Genomic DNA, 21,230 nt, shown 5'->3' with positions numbered 1-21,230 from the left:
CTTTATTTTAAAAACACTTGTATGAAGTAAGTAATTAGAAAATTAGTCCCATGACCTCCACTGACCCTCAAACAGGGCATCTGGACATGAACTAAGAACTCTAGAACATTATCTGGATCTAAGGCATAGACATAGAGACAGTGAACAAATAAACACTCCAGGGTTCTAGAATCCTTAGTTCTAGTTCTGCTTGGCTAGGGGATTTGGGCATCTTCACTTTCTGCCTTTGAACTTCTATTTCTCATGCTATAAAGTGAAGTAGTTAGGATTCCATTTTAGCAAGGATGAGAGCCCACATACATTTAACTCCTCTCTTTATCAAAGCTCCATTGAAACCATAGAGGAACTTTTCAAAAATTATAAAGTTACAAGGCAAAGAAGAGGGAGAAAGAAGATATATCAGTGCACAAGAGATTTCATGAAATTTTCGGAAGATGAAACCCAATGGAGAACACTGAACTTATTAAAAGAGTAGATAAAAGCTTACACACCTATAGACAGGATATAGGTGAAAAGTGAGCCAAGCCAATTGCCACCAAGAAAGCTAGAAAGACTTAGCTCTTGAAGGCTCCAGATGCTTGGAAGGTGGGCAGGAGGCCCAGGGCTGAGAGTAGAGGGACCTTCATAAAACCCACTGCCTTCCAGGCAATGTCCTAGTACTGCCAGCGAGCAGGGAAAAGTCCCAGCAGTCTACTCCACAGTGCAGATAGAGAGAATCTTATTCTGAAGAAATTAGATGTTCTCAGAAAAGGTTCTCTGAACACCGACATTTGGGAGTGCCTCCCCCACCCAATGACTTGCCAGCATATCTACCTACAGTAAAGTCAAGAATACCTGCCCAATGCCCATCCAAGGAACAGTGAGTATCTGCAACTACAAGCAAGATAGCTTCATGTATCTGCCCCGTGGAATCTAAGCCCCCTCTCAATTAGAAACAGAGAGGGCACCACCACCCCAGAATCCTCAAGATTGGGGAATGAACAGTGGACTAAAATTGTCTTATTATTATTCTATTATCGACTTATTATTCTAACAATGGAAGAACTTACATCATTGATATAAAGGCAGTGGCCACCAGAGGTGCTGAGGGGAGGCAGGGGGAGGAATAGGTGTAATATGGGGGCATTTTCGGGACATTAGAATTGTCCTGCATGACGTTGCAATGATGGATACAGGCCATTATACATTTTGTAATAACCTACAAAATTGTGTGGTGCAAAGTGTAAACTATAATGTATAGTCCACGATTAGTAGTAATGTTTTGATATGTGTTCATCAATTGTAACAAATGTACCACACTAATGAAAGATGTTCTTAATGGGGAAATGTGTGAGAGGGGGAGGGGGTGGGGCATGTGGAAATCCCCTATATTTTTTATATAACATTTATGTAATCTAAAGCTCTTTTACAAATAAAAAATAAAAAAATTAATTAAAAAAAAGAATAGCTGCCCAAACACACAGAGCTGTACACGGAAGGAAATGTAGCCTAGAGCACTCCTAAGCACAGCAGTAAATTACACAGTCAAAATGTGGTGAGCCCAGAACACTCACAAATTTTTCATTTAACTACATGGAACTATATTGATAAGGGGGAAGAGAGAGAAAGGAGGAGTGTGAAGAGTAAATCTTGATCTGTCATGTTAGTAAATCAAGAGATTATATCTAATCTCTAACAGGTGCATAGCATTAGAAACATAAGGGTAAACACCCCACACACACACCCAAAAGTTTAAAAAGTTGAAAGCGATAGTTTCTGATGAGTAGTACCAGAGGGGGGAGTGTGATGGAGCAGAGAAACTGCTATTTTCATAAGCCATTTGACACTGTAGGGATGCTAGTTTGGGAAGCCCAATAAACAGCACCCCTCTTAGAGTTCTGAGCCAACTGGGAGTCACACAGACACAGGCTAGGCTGGTGGAAGAGGATCAGGAGTGAAGCAGTGATAATGGACTTCTGTTCCAAAATGCAGAATCAGACAAATAAGCTGGAAAACCCCAGCCTCCCATCATGTGACCTGCTGCTGTAAAACTCAAGGCATGGAGAAACAAACCAAAATACGTCCTTCCTTCAAGAAGATGGATGGCTCCCAGGAAGAAAGAAGAGAGCAGGGTTGAGGCACATCTGCCCATTTCCTCATCTCAAACTCACCAATTAGAGAAACCGATCATCCACACTGGAGAGGAGTGAGTGGGGGTGATGAGATATCAGGAATGTCACACTGTGGATTTCCTCCACAAGATATTATCAGGAGTGGGGAATCTTCCCCCCCCCCCGCCCCCCGCAGTTGTCTGCTCTCTCTGTCCATTCGCTGTGTGTTCTTCTGTGACCACTTCTATCCTTATCAGTGGCACCAGGATTCTGTGTTTCTTTTTGTTGCATCATCTTGTTGTGTCAGCTCTCCGTGTGTGTGGCGCTATTCTTGGGCAGGCTGCACTTTCTTTTGCACTGGGCAGCTCTCCTTATGAGGTGCACTCTTTGCACATGGGGCTCCCCTATGCAGGGGACACCCCTGCGTGGCACAGCACTCCTTGCATGCATCAGCACTGCATATGGGCCAGCTCCACACGGGTCAAGGAGGCCCAGGGTTTGAACCACGGACCTCCCATGTGGTAGGCAGATGCCGTATCTATTGGGCCAAGTCCACTTCCCAGGAGTGGGGAATTGATGCCTTCCCCATCATGTCCAACTTGATTTTCTGAGCTAGGTGTGTTACTTTGCTTAAAATAAATATTAAATTCAGAACGAGAGGCTGGTTTTGACTACCTTCCTGGTCCCTTCCGTCTTTGGTCTTCTCCAAGTAACTAGGGAAGCAAGCTGCATACAGAAGATGGAGGAGCCTGGGACTCACCAGTAAGAGGTCACGAAATCAGAATTCTGAGGGGTTGGAGAATAGAAAAGACCCCAGGTCCAAGCCTCCATTGGAACCTTCATCCTCCTTCACTATCTGACCGCAGTCAAGTTGGTGCAGTCCCCACCAATTTAGAAAGGATTGGGTTGTTAGCACATGCAAAGTGGAGTAAGCATGGACTTTGAAATCAGACAGATCTGAAAATTAGCCCCACTATTTATTATGTGACCTTGGCAAAGATCTTCAGCTGCTCTGAGCTGGTGTTCCTACATATATAAAATTGTGGTATCAATGCAATGCATGGGTCCCATGAGCAATGAAAAGAGATAAAATGTTACTTGATTGAGTGTGGCTCGTGGCTAGCAGTCTCCAAAGGAACTTCTCACAACTAAAATGCCCATGTGCTCAAAGAAACAGACAAAAATTCAGAACACCAAAGCAAAGATTGATGGGCAATTGATGAGAAAATCTTGGAGGAATCCTCACTAATTAAAAAGCAGATGGAGTTGTAAGAAAAACCTACCCAGGCTTCAGGCTTCAAATTATTACAAATTATTACAAACCCAGGTTCATGTCATAAAACAGAGGCAGCTTAAAAATGTAAATTTTCTTTAAAATAAGAAGGCATAAAACATTTAGCACAAGCCTAGCATATGTTTGCCACTCTACCCTGTGCGTTTCCTTGCCTTGCCATTGTGTAGAACTGAAATGTGCCTCCCAGTAACTTCCATTCACTGATCCCAAACTTGACCTTTGGGACCCATCAAACAAGTCTAATCTCTGAATTGTTTGCTCTAACTGCAGGTCTGTCAACAGGAGCAGATGAAGCCAAAGGCTTTGCTAGAGCCGCCCCAAACCAGGGAAGAGGACCTGGTCCACTCGGGGGGTTGCATGCGGACTTCAGGTACCCATAAAAATAACCTTCTAAGAAATAAAGCTGTCCATCCATGAAGGCTGCCTTACAACTAATTGGCTATCAGCCCTTGGAGATAATCAAGTAGACCTGGAGAGCCCCTTTTCAGAAATATTGCACAATGAATCCTCAATTGACTGGGAAATCAAGATGGCCCCAGCAGTTCATTTCTACAGTGTGGTTCTCTGTTTCTGTATCTTCAGATAACTGGTATTCTACAGTTGATATAAGATCTAATATTCTGGTGTTTTATTTTCCCTTAATAAAGCCCCTTTTTTATACTTTGGGCTAAATGTTGAGTGTGGGAAACTCACCTGAGCCTTATCACCTGATGACAAGTGCCTGGGCCATTTGTGCCGAAGGGATAATTATGACATCCCCAACAGCAACCACAACCTTGCTTTAGGCCTTTGGCAATCAGGTCCAAGGTTTGCATATCATCGTGACTGTTTCTTCTCCTGCAGACATACTCTTTGGGTAAAGAAGGTTCAGAGGGTAACCTGTAAGGTGTCTTCAAAAATTTGAAGTGCTGTTGTGTGAAATAGGAAAAATAATTTTTCTGTGGGGACCAAATGAGCAGAATTAGAAATCTGGAAGGCAAGTGCAGGGGAGGTTATTTAAGGGTCAATAAAAGAAGCATTTGCTGGCATTAAAACCATCCAACAGTGCAATAGGCCACTGTGGGGCACTAGGCTCCCCAGCTGAGCAGATTTATAAGCAGTGAGTGACCACCTGGCAGAGGTGGCACCAAGAGGGTAGAAACTGGACAAGATCACCTAAAACACTGCCTGCGATCTCTAAGCCTCTGTGATCTCAGTTTCTCTGTTCTCCCTTCCACTCTCATCACCACCTATTTCTTGTAGCAGTGATTTGCCACACTGGAAGTACTTTTAAATGCCCACTGGACACATTTTGTACATTTTATTAGTTCCTGGTGCATGTCCTTGCTTTCTGAGGGAAGTCCCCATAAAAATCTAATACATAATTGAAATAATAAATTAACCAGAGAGAAGTCATGTGACTGCCAAGGCCGCACAGCGGGGACCAGGCCTTGGCCAATCACAAGAGGTGGGCTGGGGGAGTTTCAGGACGTTCCTCACAGAAATTCCTTTCTTCACTCACTCCCTGCTTCTCCTACTCTCACCTGCTTGCCCAATCCTTACTCTCTGTCCTGCTCTCCCTGGAGCAGTTGAAGGTGGCCGGACTTGACCCTGGGGAATGCTTGGGCCTCGGCAGTCACGCCTGAGGGCTCAGGCAGCTTTCAGCAGGTCAACCTCCCGCTATAATGGAACAGCCTTTGTGGGAGCCTTTACCCTGGTCCCAGAAGCTTCCAAATATGGGCCCAGAACTGCAGGTGTGAAGGCAGAGAGACGGGGTGACACGGGGAAGGCGGACAGTGGCAGAGTATCATAAGGTAGGGGAGGACGTGGGCAGGGTCAGATGAAATCATCCTCCCCCCCACATACAGGATTTCCTAATGTAACACCAGTTTTAAAACACAGAACCCCTTCAGAAATTATCTACGGGTGTACCCGAAAATCAAAGCTTATGCCACAGCAAGGAGTTGAATTCAAGCTAGACAGATGTCCTCAGAATTCCTAAAATTTATGGAGCACATAAATAGTTTTTCAGTGCCAGATTGACAATGGATACTACCCTGAGGTTTCAACAAGGCCAGTCAGAAGAGTAAATTGAATATAAACCAGAGGGTCCAAGGGAACCACCTCAAGAAACAGTAAAGTATTTCCCCCTGAAGAGTAGGTCCCCCACCCACCAATGTGTCCCCCCAACCAGGCCCCAAGTTGCCTAACCATGTCACAATAGAAGGAGCCCTAACTCCAGAGTCAGACTGACTATCTGTGTGCCTTTGGACAAGTTCCATTGCCTCTCTATTTCAATTTCCTCTACTGCCAAATTAGGCAGCCCCTACTGCCCTCAGAGGATCAAATGAGAACATAGTCACGAAAGCATTTCCTGATCTTGCACGTGATGGGCAGCTGTCAAAGGCTGGCGGGAAGCAGGGCTGCTGTTACTTAAGTCACACTGCCTACAGACAGCCACAACCCACGCTTCTCTGGGCCGAGATTGCCACATTCTGCTCCCTTTTCCCTTGTTGCTATGGAAAGATGAGAGCCGAGAGCTGAGCTCAGCGTGAAGGCAGACTCAGAGTCTCTCTTCCACAAGAGGAGCCTGCAGTGAGGCTGGGACAACCTGGCACTACGCCAGGCAGCCTTGCTTGCCCCGTAGCTGAGGGACCCAGCAGGATCTAGTCCTCGTTCCACCTCTCTTTCCAACAGAGTGATGGCCACCGAGTCTCCAGCTCCCTTCCTCACCCCAGACTCCGGATGGAAAGCCAGGAGGTCACTTCAGATACCCTGCCATGGGTTGCAATCACTGTGCTTTCCATTTTTCTGAGTCTTCCACCAAAAAAGATCCCAACCTGGAGTATAAGGTCAATCTTGGACATAGCTAAACAAGTCAGATCACCTCCTTAGAGTGATGTGAGGGGCAATGTACCTGCCTCCCATCACCACTGTCCTTTCAACCCCTGAATTTCAGGAGAGGAGAGGGAGCTAACATTCACGACCTACTATATCAAGCACTGCGCCAAGCACCTTTCAGGCATAATCTCGTTTAACCCAAACAACAATCATGAAAAGGTATTAGCATTATCCCATTTTACTGATAAAATAAAATGTTTCTGATAGTTAAGAAACAGGGCTAGGATCACACAGCTAGAAATATTCCTAGTTCAATTCATTAAACTACCAAGGTTGCACTCGTACCCCAAGCCCAAACTTACTGTTTTAGAGTATTGCCACCCCAGGCCTTTGTTTATAAAGGCGAATACTTCTCAGAAGTAGCAAAGAGCTTCAATCCATCACTTTACCTCTCCCAAAATGAGTCTCATCCACTGCCATATATTCTAATACAGTCCTTAAGTCAATGATATTCAAATTTACATTTCCAGTTTAGAACTTTCTTCTAAGGTACACATTCAAAGACATCAAAACCAACTTAATATTCCTATTAAAGTTTCTCAAAGACATCTTAAGCATAACATGTTCAATATGGAACTCTATTTCACCCATATACCCACACATCAAAAATCTTTTTCTTCTTTGTTTCCATCTATCGCGTGGTGTGGGATCATTCTCTACTTCACTTTCTTTACACACAAAAGCCATTCTAGGAAAAAATTATGATTCTACATCCTAAACAGATCTCTATGACCTCCATTACCATTTTATGCCAACCACGGTTATCTCTGACGATGACCACCACAACATCCTGGTAACTCTTGTAGGTCCACTTTTTTTTTTTAAGATTTATTTATTTATTTATTTCTCTCCCCTCCCCCCCCCCCACCCCTGTTGTCTGTTCTCTGTGTCTATTTGCTGCATCTTCTTTGCTTCTGTTGTTGTCAGTGGCATGGGAATCTGTGTTTTTCTTTTTGTTGCATCATCTTGTTGTGTCAGCTCTCCGTGTGGGCGGCACCATTCCTGGGCAGGCTGCACTTTGCTTTGCACTGGGCGGCTCTCCTTACGGGGCACACTCCTTGCACATGGGGCTCCCCTACGCGGGGGACACCCCTGCGTGGCAGGGCGCTCCTTGCGCGCATCAGCACTACACATGGGCCAGCTCCACATGGGTCAAGGAGGCCCGGGGTTTGAACCATGGGCCTCCCATGAGGTAAACGGACGCTCTAACTACTGGGCCAAGTCTGCCACATGTAGGTCCACTTTTGACTCCCTTATCCACACCACAGCAAGAATGCTCATCATTAAAAGATAGATATGATCATGCCATATTCTCATACTGAAAATAATATTCAAATTCTTTATCAGGACCTAAAGACCCTACTTGGTCATTCCTGAGTCAATATCTCCACCTCACTATAGTCTAGCCACATTGAACATCAAGCTCTTCACCTCATCATATACTTTTCACATGCTATCTTAGCCTGCCAGGGCTCCTATGAAAAATGCCACTCACTGGATTGGCTTAAACAATAACAATAAGTTGGAGGCCAGAAGCCCCAATTCAAGGTGTCGGCAAGGCCTTGTTTCCACCTGGACTCTATAGGATTCTAGTTCTGGCATACCAATCCTTGGAGTCCTTGACTTGCATCTCTGCCTCTGTCACATGGTAATCTGTTGCCTTGGTCATCTCCTGTGGCTTTCTCTTTTAGCTGGCTTCTCTGACTGAGTCTGCATTTCCTCCTTAAAAGTCCTCTAATAAAATGAATTAAGACCCACCCTGATTCAATTGGGCCACATCTTAACTAATAACATCTTTTAAAGGTCCTACTTACAAATGGGTTCACACTCACAGGAAAGAAGATTAAGGACATGTCTTTTGTGGGGACATGATTCAATATATGTGATTCCTTCAAACCAAGATGCTCCTTTGCCAGATATTAACAGGACTGCCCCCTTCTCAACCTCTGGGTCTATGCTTAGCTAGCACTTGCGCAGAGGGACTTTTTGTGTATGTTCTGTTTAAACTCACTCACTATACCTCTACCATTCTCTTACCCAGACTCTTGGTTTCTTCCTTTGTAACAGTGATCTGTTGGTCATTATATTATTTATTGATTTAATCCCCATTACAATATAAGTCCCAGGAATGCTTATCACCACCAGTTTGCCAATGTGTAATATAGGGTCCAGCACCTAATAGGATCTCAACACAATTTTGATAAATTTAATAAATAACTTTCCTAACAACAAAAAATTAGATACAACAGGTATTATTGTAATTTGTCCTTTAAAAATTAGAATGCTGAAGCCCAGAGAAGTTAAGTGTCTTGTCTGAGATCACACAGTTGATAAAGAGAATAGCGGAAAAGGTTAAGTGAGATATTAGATACCAGGGAGCTGAAAATGGGTAAGATGCTCTGAAGGATGAAATGATCACAGCCTATTTTCTCTAGATAGTTAGCCAAAGTCAGAAACTAGGAAAATAATGATGACAGCACTAGGGCTCAATGTAGGGAGAAGATCACTAATTTGGTGATGGATTATCAAAATTCTTGCTGCTGTCAGTCCTGGCAGAAACATAGAATTACACTGGAATCAGGTGGGAGTCAAAGGAAGAAGAAGCATAAGATGTCAAATACTACGGTAGGTTAAGGATGGCCACACAGTCTTTGCCATTTCTCCTATGGAGGTGGAGTCTTATTTCCCCTCCCCTTGAATCTGAGCTGGCCTTGTGAATCACAAAGACCAACACGATGCGGACAAAATGATGCACCATGACTTCCAATGATAGATCATAGGAAGGCTTACAGTTTCTACCATTGTCTCGGGATTTTCTTTTTATGGAGCTCTGAGAAGCCATGTGAAAAGACCAGCTACCAGGCTAGAGAGGCCACAAGGAGAGACCATGTGGAAAGGATTGGAGGCTACATGGAAAGGCAGAGAGGTTTAGCTGACCCAGCATGCTAGCCGCCCTCTGACTGCAACCACATGAAAGACCCATGTACAACCCACAAACGTACGACCCAGTCAACCAAAGAATTGCAGGAGATAATGAACAGTTATTTTAAACCACTGTGCTTTCAGGATGATTTATTGTGTAGCAACAGATTATGAGAACAAATAAAAATTTCCCACCTTATGTGCCTGGATTTGCCTTGTTCTGTCTTCAAGACTCACACAGCCAGATTCTCCACTGCCTCAACCAAGGAGCAAAGGAGGCTATGTTTAATGCTTCCTGCTTCCTCTGTTACTTCAGCTTATCCTTCACAAAGATGACAACCTCCCTCTACCTCATAGCCAGAACACCTCAAATAACTTCCCTCCATGACTCTACTTAAAATGTGTGAACTTACTTTTTCTAGTGGCACTAATTAAAAAACAAGACTGAATTATTTGTGCCCAGGGGATGGAAACCAGTTCCCAAGACTGGGAGGATTTAGGAGGTGGGCAGTTGATTGAGGTTGGTGAGACATCTGACAGTTTTAACCATCAGAACTGGTCATGTCCTGCTTGGTTGCTGGAGAGTAAAGTTAAAGACATGAATGGGTTCTAAAGCCTGCTCCTCTCAGCCCCAAGTTCTGTAGGAAGATCACAGTGGAAAAGCCATGGAAAGGGAAAGAAGTCTCCACAATGACAGAATGAGCACTGGGGAATGTAAAAACATCAATCATAGAACTTCAGCGCTGAATGGCTAAGACATCATACGATGCAATCCCCAAATCCATAGGTTTTATGGATTGAATCATGTCTCCCACAAAAACATGTTCAAGTCCTAACACCTGGTCTTGTGGATGTAAACAGGACCTTTGAGGCACCTATTAAGATGAGGCCAAACCTTTTTAGAGCAGGCCTTAATCCAAGATGACTGGCATCCTTTTAAGCAGAGGAAATTTGGACATGGAAGTAGGAAGGGACAGAAGAAAACAGAAGGCCATGTGACAGAGGTAGAGACTGAGTTATGGATCATCTACAAACCACCACTAGAATGCTACAGATCTCAGAAAAGAGAATTTAACTTCGGACTTCTGACCTCCAAAACAGGGAGACACATTTCTGTGGTTTAAGCCAACTCATTGGTGGTATTTGTTAATAGCAACCCTGGCAAACTAAGACAATAGGTAGCAAATTCATTAAACTTTCCATCCCAGCACCTTTCATAATATCTGGGAAATATCATTTTCTCAAGAAAAGTTTGCTAAATGAATGATAAGCAAATAAATTATGAATGAGTCCCATTATTATACCCAAGTATTAAGGTGGCTTAATACTTGTTATCCATTGCTGCAGAATTAACTACCCCCAAATTAGTTGCAAAAAATACTACCTCTGTGGTCACAGCCTCTGTGGGCCAGGAATTTGGATTGGACAGAGCAAGGATTGCTTTCCTCTGCCCATGATATCTAAAGCCTCTAATGAGACGACTCAAATATCTGGGAGAAGCTTCTTCAGATGTCATTCCTGAGCTGGAATGACTCAAAAGCTGAACTCAGTGACACTGTTGAGTGTCAATTTGTGGCCTTTCTATGTGGCTCAAGTTTCTTCCAGCATGGTGGGCAGGTTCCAAGAGGGAATGTCTTGAAAGGAGCTCCTGGAGAACAAGTATTTCAAAAATCAAATAGAAGCAGCATCCCCCTTTATGATCTCATTTTGAAAGTCACCTAGCATCATTTTTACCTCCTTTTATTGGTTGAAGCAGTCAGAAGCCCACTCAGATCCAAGAAAGGGGCCACAGACTCTATTTCAGGAACAATGTCAACAAATCAACGGCCATTTTTAAAACTGCCATTGTTAGGAATCCAGATAAAGGGATCATTGATGCACATGAGTCTTCAAGAGCTGATGAGATGACCCTGAAAGTGAAACTAGATCTGACTCCTCTTGAGCTACTCCTCTGTTTTCAGGACAGCAAAAAACAATCACCAAGTGTCTTTACACCTGTGGAGAAAGCAGTGACTAGAAAAGGGCAGGTGAGGCCCAGGAGTTAAAGACAGACAGGCATTTTTAATAGAGTGACTTCAACCTCATTTCAAAACACATCATAGAAATAAACTATCCTCTCCCTTAAGTCTAAGCGCTTTACAATACTGTGTAGGCTCTTGTCAACAGCTTCCCAGGTGAGATCAGAAACAATGATTTATCAAATGATTTCTTGATATCCTGGGTTAAAGCGCATATTCTAGGAAGAACTACATCTGTACCTCATTTCTTTCATTTCCACTACAAAAGGAAAAGAGGATAGAGCAGTTATAACAGTTTAATCTCAATATAGAGATATCTTTAGGGCAGAAATCGAGCAGTGAGATCCCACATTGGCTGGACTTATCAGAGCAGCAACAGGATTTAAATTGTTTTCCAGCCCTCGTACTCTTTGCTTTCTTCAACTGCTCTTCATTTGAATCACTATCCTTGCCCCCAAATTCCAAATGTTGCACATAAAAAAGATGAGCCATAATTCAGCAGTAAACTCTGGAAAAATCCTTGGCCTGTGAGCACTAAAAATTTTAAAATACACATGTACACTCTGAAAATGCAGGTTTTTTCTAACCGACATAAAAACAGCATGAGCTTTCCCTTTTTTTTTAAATCCATGACCACATGGAAGATTCACGGTCTGCCCACAGCTGAGAACAGAAGCTCTGGGCAGCTGGTCTCTGCTGCGTGCAGGCTGGCAAGGGCCAAATAGGAGAGACAGATGTGTGCCAGGTCCAGCACAGGAACGGTTGTCAGACTGTCCAGAAAGCTCAGGTTCATGGAGAGGCAGTTTCTGCCCTGTGGCAGGGAAGCTACAGGTAAGAGCATGCGATTCCACATCCTGTTCAAAGGGAATGTGATTCTACCATCCAACTGTCCACCTCTTAAGGGCATGAACGTAGCCTGGTTTGCTGAAATCAATTCCAGTTCATCACTATTGTTTGATGGAATCCGCTACAATTTGCCCAAATTGCCGAGGTCATTCTTAAAGTGTTAGTTTAAAACCCTAAAATTATTGTCTGCCAAATTGAAACACAATTTTGAAGAGTGACTAATTTTTCTCTTACAACACTGCTGGCTTTAGTGGGGAGAGAAGAAAACAGCAGAGAGCTGGGTATTTACATATTTGGTACATTCACAAGGGAATTGGGAATGTGTTGAAGAGCTAGAGCTATAAAAATACATCTTTATAATAGTACTACATTCCAGTTTTAAAAGATGTCCCATAGATGCAAATTAGAGATCAGTTAGGGAGGGAATAAGTGGAAAAGAAAGATCTCAATAAAAGGTAAGATGGGAAATAAAAGTCCGAATACACAAGCCCACGACAGAATTCAAGGATCCATAATAAGGAATCATATCACACCAACCTGCTCCCAATCTCCCATCTCTCTCTCTCTCTCTCTCTCTCTCTCTCTCTCTCTCTCTCTCTCTCTCATGCACATGCATACTCTAAGCTCTCTAGCTCTATCTCAACTCTATCTCTATCTCCATCTCTATCATCTCTCTATCATCTCTGTCATCTCTCTTTCATCTCTCTCATCTCTCTGTCTCCATCTCCATCTCTCTTTCCCTGGCTTATCACTCTTTAATATGGCCTATCACAGCTGCATGCCCTGGCCCATCAGTCTCATCTCAGTCCTTCTTCTCATCCTCCCTCTATCCTACTGGCCCCCCTTCAGCCCTGTGCACTGGAGGTGCTCTTCCTAAAACAAGGCCTTTGTATGCTGCTGTATCTACCTGGGACACTCTACTCTCGGCTTTTACACTAATTCGCTCCTAAATGACATTCAGCTCTCCTTGTTTAGGAAAGGAGTTTATGACCTCCATGACCAGATAAAGCCTGTGTACTTTTCCTTCCAGCACAGTTGAAATTGGATATTTGCTTGTGTGACTCCTTGATTTTGGCTGTTTCCCAAATGCCCATCACCATATCTTCAGCACCTAACATCATGCTCAGCCTTTGCCTGGTGCTGAGTAGATACTGTGGATCAATGAATGAATGGATGGACGAAGCAAGGATGGAATGGGTGGCAACTAGGAAATGGGTTCCCTAGAAGCTATGGGGGCCACGCAAACAGCAAAGCAGGGATCGAGCTGGTCTTGCCTCAGGACAGCTGTGGCCTGCCTCTGCCCTGCTCTCACGGCCCCTGCTGTGTGCACACAGGCAGAGATTTAATGTGCTGGGTGCAGGGAGGCCAAACCTCCTCACCCTTCCCAGGTGGTCGGAGCAGCTGCTTCCAGCAAGAACACAGCCTGTGCTGACAGCAGGAAGCTAAATGAAGCAGGGTTCACATTTCTCTCCCCTCAGTGGTTTCCCTCCACGTCCCCTGTCTCTTCCTATTTATTCTGGGCCACTGCTCCAGGCAAGTGTGACCTTCCAGCCTGCTGAGATGTACAGCTCTGGTTGCAGTGGGGTAGTCTAGCTGTACTACTAGTTCTCCATAATCTATTTCAGGTTCTGTGAGTCTACTAAGTGGGCCCTAACTGATGAAATGATGAAATCATTCATTCCTAATGATCAAATCATAGGCTGTTAGAGGTAGAAAGCAGTGAGATGCTGCCACATCTGCCTGTTCTTAACTGGAAGTGGCCTCTGCAAAATTAAATGGTGCACACGCGTCTATTTTCCTTGAGAGAGGATCTGTTGCTTTATAATATTTCCATTAAGGCCCAAGACTCTAAAAAGGTAAAGAATCACAAGCCCAAGCCCTTCCAAGTACAGACAAGAAAAAATTGCCCACAAAGTGACTATTCGTGACAGAACTGCTTTTGAATCTGGCTCTCCCCACTCGCCATCCGAAAGCTTCTCAGCACAGGGGACTTCTTGAGCTGTGTGCATGTCCCCGCTGCCAGCCTGGAGGTCCCCTTCATCCCAGATTGTCGTCTGAGCTCTCGGGTTCCTGACATCCCCCTCGTGGGGACCTCCGCCTCCACGGGCTTCCTCCTGGAACCTTGAACGAGTTTCCCGTCGTCTTCTGTGCCAGGCTTGTTACTGCTCTTCCACCTTCCAGTGGTGCTTCTCAGAGCCCGAGAGCCAACTTGGAAAGGAACGCCCTGACCAGTGCTCCAGGCTGGAGATGCGCGGAGGTGGGCACCCACTTCTGAGCTGTGGAGGAAGAACCAGGGGTGGGCAGAGGGGGCACCTTTCAGGCCGCGATGCCACTGGTAGGACAGAGCAGAGGCAGTGGATGGAGAGCCACAAAGGGGCCGGGGGCCTCAAAGAGGCCAGCCCCCCGGGAAAGCGTGGAATAAGGGAAAGGGGGGAGAGGGCCATGCAAGTCGCAGCCCTGGCTCTGAGGAACGATGGACTCACTGGGGAGATGGCACCCGAACACCTTGCAGCCCCTGCAGGACCAGCACCAGGCCCTGGGAGCGGAGGCTGCAGAGGGGTCACGCAGGCTGGAGGCGAGGCCAGCGCTGGCGAACGCCGCTGAGCTGCCCATTGAATGCCCATCTTCATCTGGAGCCTGGTGCCAGGCACAAAGCACCTTGATTCAATGGACAGTTCAATTAATTCCCTGAGAGGAGTTACCATGCCCTCCGAAGCCTTGGAAAAAACAGGGGATCTGTGAAGGAATTTGTCAAGGATTAGGAAGCTAATAAACAGAAGTGCTGAAATTCAAACCTGAGTCTCATTCACTCTTTTTAAATAAAAATTTTATTTATTTTTTTTTAAAGATACATAGATGACACAAAATGGCTCAATGGTTAGAGCATCCGCCTACCACACGGGAGGTCCACAGTTCAAACCCAGGTCCTTCTGACCTGTGTGGTGAGCTGGTCCACGCGCAGTGCTGATGCACGCAAGGAGTGCCGGGCCACGCAGGGGTGTCCCTCGCCTAGGGGAGCCCCACGTGCAAGGAGTGTGCCCAGTAAGGAGAGCTGCCCAGCATGAAAAAAGTACAGCCTGCCCAGGAGTGGCACCACACACGCGGAGAGCTGATGCAGCAAGATAATGCAGACTTGGCCCAGTGGTTAGGGCATCCGTCTACCACACGGGAGGTCCGCGGTTCAAACCCCGGGCCTCCTTGACCCGCATGGAGCTGGCCCATGCGCAGTGCTGATGCGTGCAAGGAGTGCCCTGCCACACAGGGGTGTGCCCTGCGAAGGGGAGCCCCATGCACAAGGAGTGCGCCCCGTAAGGAGAGCCGCCCAGTGAGAAAGAAAGTTCGGCCTGCCCAGGAATGGTGCCGCACACATGGAGAGCTGACACAACATGATGACACAACAAAAAGAAACACAGATTCCTGTGCCGCTGACAACAACAGAAGTGGACAAAGAAGAACACCCAGCAAAACAGACACAGAGAACAGACAACTGGGGCAGGGTGGCGGGGGGGAGGGGAGAGAAATAAATAAATAAAATAAATCTTAAATAAAAAAAGGAGACACAGATTCCTGGTGCCACTGACAAGAATACAAGTGGACACAGAAAAACACACAGCAAATAGACACAGAGAACAGACAACTGGGGTGGGGGGGAGGGGGATATATATATATATATAAAAGGGTTCCCATATACCCCATTCCCCAAACCCCACTCCTCCCATATCAACTGGGGGAGAGTGTAAACTACAATGTGAACTATAATCCATGCGGTGTAGCAGTGCTCCAAAATGTGCTCATCAAATGCAATGAAATGTGTCACACTCATTCACTCTTCACTGCCTCAGGCCCCTCTTGTGTACTTGTCCACATTGTCCACAACGGGCAGGGTGAGGCGAATCGTAGAAAAGGGGCAGAGGGAGGCTTTGACATCGCAACCAAAGAGAATTGTTCCTTAAGGCCAGAGAATTAAGTGAGACCCGAGGGGTCCCTCAAATGTGCTCTGTGGACTCACAGCACTGGTGTTACAAATGGGTGTGTTGGAAATGCAGGTTCTCAGGCCGTGTCCTTCACCTGCAGAATCACAACCTGCATTTTCACCAGCTCCCCAGAAGGTTCACATGCACGTTGAAGTTTGAGAAGCATAAATCCAGTTCAAACTCTTCGGGGCACAGATAAGAAACTAAGTAGCTTCAGAGAGGTGGTGTGAGCTGTTCGCGGGCAGCAGCTGGTTAAGCAGGGAGTAGAATTAGAATCCAGGCTTGCTGTCTCCGGTTTGATGGAGGAAAACTCAGGAGAGGCGTGGCCATTTCCTTGAGGGACTGTCAAGTAAAAGAGGAATTAGACTCCGTGTGCGTGGTCTCAAGGGAAGTGATCTGGGGACAGATTTCAGTCCTATCAGGGAGAACTTCCCTACAGTGGGAGTTGGCCAGAGGCAGGGTGAGCTACCTGCCTCGAAGGGCAGGTTAGCTCTTGTAACTGGCCTTGAATCACGGGCAGGGGTAGTACGGAGGGATTGGTGCCTTTCATCCAATCACAAATATTTCCTGATTTCTGATGTTATGCCAGGCATGCTCTCATAATTAAAGAAAAATAAGACATGGGTCCTGCCTTCAACATCTCACACAAGGTGGTACCGGGGCACATAGGAGGTACATGCTCTGCTACCTGCAGGGTCAGAGTGAGATGGAAGAGGAGGTGACACAAGAGCTAAGGGTTCAAGCACACGCAGGAGTTACACAGGTGTGGAGTAGTCTGTGGAGAGACAGGTGCTGAAGCCCGGGAGAAGCTGCTGGTGGTCCAGTGCCATTGGGCCATAAAGAAGACAGGTAAAGCCCCATGACGCGCAGGCAGGAAGTGTACGAAACGTCAGGGCAGGTGAGCAAGACCCCAGCACGAAGGGCTTCATATGCCATGCCAAGCAGTTTTGACTTTACTGAGAAGGCAATGGAAAGTCAGTGAAGAATTTTCAGCAGGAGACTGAAATGATCCTATTTGCCCAAAATGAAGGAAGCTCCCTGGAGACAGTGTGGATGGAGTAAAATGGGTATGTTAGAAAGGAAAGGGGAACACTCTTCGATGGGACAGGAGCACATAACTTGGGGCGGAGAGACCCGTTCAAAGGTTTTAGAAACAGACCAGGCCACAGACAATGAAGGCCTGGGCAAGGACATGGTCATAGGGTGGGGAAGAGGGAGGGGTGCTGAGGGAAAGTCAAAGGCAGTGCTTTTGATGCTGGTTGAACGTGGGATGAGCAATGGGAGGTGGATAAGGATGACCTCCAGACTTCTGCTTTAGATTTGAGATAAAAGCCAAGAAATACTCAGTTTCATAATGGTTGGCTTGGAGGCACCCATGACTCTTCCAAGGAGAAAGGTCAAGGAAGCAGCTGGAAATGCAGATCTGGAACTCTGGAGAGAAGTCCAGGAAAGAGAGAGATATGTAGGAGTCTTGCAAGGATGAGGCTGCAGCCAGGAGTGAAGATGAGGCCACCCAGGGACATTGTGCAGGGTACAAAAGGGCCAAGAATGGAACTCTTAGGAACACAGACATTTAAAGGATCAGCAAAAGAGAGGAGTGGTCAGGGAAGGGTGGGGATGAACTAGATGAGAAGGATACCTGGAAAGCCAAGAGAGGTCAGATTTCACCAGCAGGAAAGAGTGGACACTGATATCTAATACTACAGGAAAGTCACTGTAAAGATAAAGATGGAAAGTGTCCTTTGGTTAGGCAACTAAGTGACTTTCAAGGCTTCTTCCAAACTTGGCATTCTTTCATTCTCTTACCACTACTATACATCGCCTCTTCTTTTCACTTTCTTTGGCAATCCTCCACCCCTCCCAGCCCAGACTTCTGGACACACAAGAAAAGAAACACAAAGATTATTTATTGAATGGATGAATGACTGAATGGATGGATGGATGGATGGATGGATGGACAGATGGATGGACGGATGGACGGATGGATGGACGGATGGATGGATGGATGGGTAGTGGATGAATGAACATATGCAGTTTATGTTACCAATGGCTGAGAACCAGTAGCAAGGCTTACTGCTTTAGACAGGTATTGGCAAGCCCATCAGCTCCAGCTGTGCACAGACTCAGTCTGACAGCAACTCTGGGCTGGGGCACAGCTCTTCTGTGGACAGGTGGGTGAAGAAGCCCCAAGCAGACTTCATATGTCAAGGCCAAGGTAGGTACAGATGCCACAAAAACACCTGCAGGGACTCCAGATATACCGCGATTATTGACATGTCATGCCATGCTCTTGCCATGCTCTTTCTCTACCTATCCACCAGGCATACACACACACACACACACACACACACACACACACACCAGTTTAGTATCTCTCTCGAGGAACAGGGACATTCCCACTGCTATGCCACACCCTCCTTTCTGCAGCCTGGGCTAACCTCTTGCTTTCTTCACTCTGATTTACCTTGGCACTGCCCCTTTAAGGCACTCTCAGCATACCCTGGGATTTTCCAGCCTTTTTTTTTTTCTTTTATTTTTGGCTGTGTGCTGCTCTCCCTGTCATCTGGTCAAAGAAACTGACAAGCATGGGCAGTTTGCCAACTTGGCCCAACTCCACTTGGTGGCTGGACTGACAGATAAATTGGTCCTGGAGGGGAGGCTAGGGAGGGGTTGGGGACAGAGAGAGGGTAGAACCCAGAGGGAAAAATTTCAAATTCATTTTTCTGCTAAACCAAGCCCTAGCTTTCCAAGGTCCATAGCTGTGGTTGCGAGGAATGACAGAGTGCCAGCCTGGGGAGCAGGCAGATGGTGCTGAGAGGGAAGTGTGGGACAAAGGGCTGAGTGAGGAGGGTGTGGGCCAAACGGCAGAGTGGACAGGGGCCCCGTCAGAGTCAGGATCAAACAGTGGCTTTGGGAGAAAGAGTCTGGCCTGATGATCTGAGAGATGGAGGTCTCTGGAGCCCATTCCAGTTCATTCTGGTTCTGTGAATGTCTGGGAGCAGAGTCAGATCCCACCTGAGAAGGACTGACTCTCACTGCTTGAGAGGAGATTTGATCCACACCACAGGGGCCACTGCTACCGGCTCAGCAGGCAGGCCCTGATCTTTGACCCACGTATATATCAGTGGATGATACTGGGATGCTTATAATCCCAGGGAAGGAACTTGGACACGGCAAAAAGGATTATGGTTAGCAGCTACCACAAATGAGGTCCTCTGGCAAAGAAAATTGGGATTTTTATACAGACTTCCACAGTGTATCCTTTGTAATTTAATATATAGTAAATTGTGCATAGTTTTAATTCCATGATGTGAGTTCACTCATTGTGGAATAAACCTGTTGTTATTTCTCTAAAGTCCCAACACAAAATAAATTTAAAAATTAAAAATTTTTAAAAAGCCTTGCAGGTATTGCTGTACCTAGATAGGTGACTATCCGAACTTGGAGGACTTCACCAGACAATGGCAAGCCACAGTCCTTGGGCCCAGAGTGAGAAAATGCCAGGTAAGGTGCCTCCTTCTCATCCAAAGAATGTTGTCTTAATTCTTATTTCTGAGTATATTGCATGGTCCAGAGGTACCGTGAAATCACAGCACACTTTGTTTTAAAGACTTTTGGAAAAAAGGCAGTTTGGGTGTGTTACAATAGGCACATTTTAACTGGGCTGTCTAACAGCCTATATTCCCCTCAATGTTGGCCAGCTCCGCATCTGCCCATAAATCTTGGTTCTCCTACACATCTGCTTGAATAAAACACTTCCAGTCATGTTAACCTGACATCCAATCCAGGTCTATCTAGACATCATTTGAACTTCAAGGACTTGGTTTGGTTGCTTTGCTCATGTTATCTCTGGCCCTTGACCTTGACCTGCTATTTTTTTTCAGCTTCCATTTTAACTCACTAACTTCAACTTGCCAACCAAGACAATTTGGAATAAGCCTGAAATCTTGTTGGAGCATTCAGACAATCACTCCACAAGCAAAAACAAAACATATAAGCTGATATACAAACTCCATATGTGTGGGAGACAATCAGTGCATCCATGTTAAAAGAATAAATGTTCCTGGGACAAAAGATTATTCACTGGATAATTCATGAGTGTGATGGAGGCAAAAATGAATCCTAAGAGTCTCTCTAATGCATCAGCTATTGATTACAACCACAAATAGGATGTCTACAAAGAAGTCATATTGAAGGAGAAATCCCCTAGTAGAGGAAAGAAAAAATATGTATCAATATATACAACTATATATGTTATCTCTTAAGTTTAAAGCCAATGTTGCCGAATTTGAAACCCAATTTTAACTGTTCTTAGCATGCATAATGTGAAAGGTGAGAGGCCTAAAATCCTGCAGTGGGTCTTTTGGATGCCACACAACTCTTACAAATTGTACATTCATCAACAAAACCAGAATGAATAAAAAACATGCTCATTGGATTCCCTTTGATAAAGACATACCAATCAAATTTAAGAAGACCAGTACTTAGCATAAAATATTTCAAGTTTGTTTGAGCAAAACCATTTGAAAATTAGTATGAAAGCATCCCGAGTCAAAACTACAATAACTAAAACCCTGCTTCTCTCAAGTATCATACCCTCACAGAGAAAGAAATGCTTATAAGAAGACTAATAATTGTAAATTGAATCCATTCCTCAGAAAATAGTTAGAGTGCATTTTTAAGACATACTAGTATTCAAATGTCCTTACTGGCAGGGGTAGAGTGTTTCCTGCCATCATCACCTTCCTTGAAATGAATGTTCCAAATAGTAAAGGTGGTGGAGTAATGGTAGTAAATAAAAGGGGATCACCTGGAAGTTTGGAGGATTAATCTGGAGATAGACAAACGTGGACACTTCCTTGGGAAGGATATAAGATCTAACTGGATTAAATGTGCCAAAAGGGTATTTGACAGAAATAAACCTGGAAGATGATTTTCGTCTCCAGGTATTGATCATTCAACAAAGATTAATTAAGCACCTACTAAGTGCCATATGAGAATGCAGAGATGAATAAGACATCATTCTGGTCCTCCTGGTAGTCAGCCTGAGTAAGGATGGAATTGTTCCATCACTCTCTTATCCCATATCCATGTCAGATGTCATCAGTTGATCACTAAATTCTTTCCTTCTGTGCCTGAATGTGGACTCCAAATCCTGTTAAATATCTGGCTCTTCACAACCACCTACTTTCAATGGTGTCAGTCT

General features: G+C 45.2%; 1 long non-coding RNA gene across 3 annotated transcripts; it reads left to right on the top strand.

Annotated features, from left to right (window-relative positions):
* Positions 1 to 203: 203 nt before the first annotated feature.
* On the top strand, positions 204 to 20,128 carry LOC131275957 (uncharacterized). 3 transcript variants are annotated; one of them, XR_009183426.1, is made up of 5 exons: positions 204 to 859; positions 1,972 to 2,185; positions 3,655 to 3,754; positions 19,424 to 19,528; positions 19,909 to 20,128. It is a non-coding gene; the product is annotated as an uncharacterized lncRNA (long non-coding RNA). The 3 variants fall into 3 exon arrangements; XR_009183424.1 differs by lacking the exon at positions 1,972 to 2,185; XR_009183425.1 differs by lacking the exons at positions 1,972 to 2,185; positions 19,424 to 19,528; positions 19,909 to 20,128 and having other exon boundaries at positions 3,655 to 4,044.
* The last annotated feature ends 1,102 nt before the right edge of the window (positions 20,129 to 21,230 follow it).

This window comes from Dasypus novemcinctus, chromosome 25 (genome assembly GCF_030445035.2).
Source record: "Dasypus novemcinctus isolate mDasNov1 chromosome 25, mDasNov1.1.hap2, whole genome shotgun sequence".
NCBI lineage: Eukaryota > Metazoa > Chordata > Mammalia > Cingulata > Dasypodidae > Dasypus > Dasypus novemcinctus.
Note: the sequence above shows the minus strand (reverse complement) of the source record. Positions and strands in the feature narration are given on the sequence as shown.